Raw genomic sequence first — 2,530 nt, 5'->3', positions numbered from 1 at the left:
CCCCGGGGCAGGCAGCCAGCGTGTGTTTTTCTGTCGAGTGGACAGGCTGGCATCGTCTGGCAGCCGGGGCTGGGATTGAGCCACCTCCTCCCAGAGCCCCTGGAGGCCCTGGATTTTCCTGTTGGCTGCCAAGCTGACCAGACCCAGCTGGGGATGAGCCCAAGTTCCCAGCTGTTGGCTCTCAATGGCATGGTTGGTGGGGGGCTCTGGCTGGCTGGCTGGCTGGCTGGCGAAGTGGCTCCTGTGAGCAGAGGAGAGGAACCAAGACTCTGGGCAGCTGGTCTAGGAAGGGAGCCAGGATGAAGTGATGAAGCTGGAAGGGCTCTCCCAAGGGCAGGAGCTGTCCAGTGAGGGTATGGGGGACCTGTGGGAGGAGGGAGAAGCACACAGTAGCTGGCAGCCTTCAGAGAGCTAGGGCCAGCCTGCCTTCAAGACATGTGACTTGTCTGGAGACACAGGCACCCTGAGCCCAGATCACACAAGGGGAAAAGAGAGCTGCTGGCTACTTCGCGATGTTATTTATTTTCTCGCTCTGCAAATGTTTATTGAACATTTCTGAGATTTTAAGAGATTTTGTTGGCTGCTCCTTCTTGTTTATTGCATGTGGTTTTTCAGCTCATCATTTTCACTTCAATGGCCAGGGGCTGGAAAGTGGGAATAACCTCATGAAGTGTAGACAATGGAGGCCTCCTCCTACCCCAGCACTGTTGCCCCAGGCCCCCCACCATGCCCCTGCCTGGGAGGGACAGGCTAATAAGCTGTGACAACATGCCCACAAAAGTGGTCTTGGCCTGCAGTCTTGGCTTTTCTGGTCCTGTGAGGTCAGGGCACACATCTTGCCTGGTGGAGGAAGGACTCAACCACTAATGTCCATCCCACGCTATGAGTGAGCTTGTCTAAGACTTTGAAAGCACGGAGGGCATCTCTTGGGATGAGAGCTGGCCCATAGGCACTTCCCCTTTTAGCTTTTTATGAATTAGTTTTAAACATGTAAAAGTAATGGAAGCTGGATGTAAAAAAAGTTCAAACAGCACAAGACCTTATAAAGTAGCATGGGAAGTTCCTCCCCACCCACACATGCAGTGATAGTTGTGTACGTCCTTGAAAGGGTCGCATACAGTTCTTAGTTCAGAGGGCTCTTTTATGAGATTTTGAGCATGCCCTTTTTCAGGCCATTCCGTCTCAGAGGCAGAGCATAGGATGTTAACAAAGTCACCGAAATGAAGGTAAAAATGGCTGTGGTATGTGCCATGAAGGCAGCTGTAGGATCCACGAAAGGTGTCTAGGAGCTCAGCTTTAATTTGGAGAACAGGCAGGCACCTCTGAGCATGACATTTAAGTGAGCCCCAAAGCTTGATGTGCACATTAACCAGTTTTATGTGCTTCATATTTGGAGTTTCTCAACACATCATTATTAGCCTTTTCCCATGTGGCAACAAGTTATGCATGTCATTTTTAGGGGAGGCGTTGTTTTATTAAAATAGTTTATGGAGAATTCCAACCATACAAAAACAGTAAAATGAACCCTCATCTACTTACCAATTACCAACTCAAGACCAATCTCTCCAGCTATAACCCTTCCACACCTTCCTTCCCTTTCCCCATCTGAATTATGGTGAATCAACATACTTGTCATGTGAATTAATGTCAGTATTTGAGTCTTTCTCAGAAGGATGGGGACTTTTAAATACGCCATTATTACACCTAAAGAGAGTGACAATTCCTTAATATCAAGAAATAAGACAAGCTTTTAAAGTAAAACAAAAAAACATATGTACAAGCCATAACTGTACCCAGTGTGATGAGTTTTCACAGATGTAAAGTACCATTTTCAGTGTCTGCAGCTCTGTGAAGTCATCTCTTAGAAGTTAGGAGGTATCTCCAAAAGTGGATTCCATGCAGCATCCAGTGAGGATGCTGAGGATACAGGGCTGGCGCCAGGCTGTACCATTACAGGATCTCTAAAAGCCTGAACGAACCAAGGGGTCTTAGGAGTTCCATCTTTAACATTTAAGTGCCAAGGACCTAGGGGAGTCATGAATTACAAGCCTCGGTTTTACCTTTTAAATGGGAAGTTCTTTAAAAAGGACCTTGCAGGTATGAAGGGAGCATTTGAGATGATAAACAATATGAATATATTAATTACATATGCCAGATAAACATGCTATATAAGTATATCCGTTATCATTATGTAACAATTAACAACAAAAGGTAACATTTACTTAGTGCACCCGGCACGGACTGAGTTCTTCACATGCATTATCTCATGTGTTTGAACCTGTGCCCAGCATTTTGTTTGGTGCTTAGTTGTGATTTTCATTCCAGCATGGCCATACCGTGCTCATTTCTGGAGCTGAAGGCCAGAGAAGTTAAGAAACAACCTAGGTTTGCACTGCACCTCAGTAGCAGGGCCGAGACTGAACAGCGCTCTGTGCCCAGTTCCTGCTCCCTCTGGCGGTCCTCCAGGGCACCGCCCCTCTCCTCCGCCCTGAAGTGCTTGGGCCTCAGCCCTCCCCGTAGTACACAGCTC

Source organism: Meles meles, chromosome 20 (assembly GCF_922984935.1).
Source record: "Meles meles chromosome 20, mMelMel3.1 paternal haplotype, whole genome shotgun sequence".
NCBI classification, from domain to species: domain Eukaryota; kingdom Metazoa; phylum Chordata; class Mammalia; order Carnivora; family Mustelidae; genus Meles; species Meles meles.
This window is presented reverse-complemented; position numbering follows the sequence as displayed.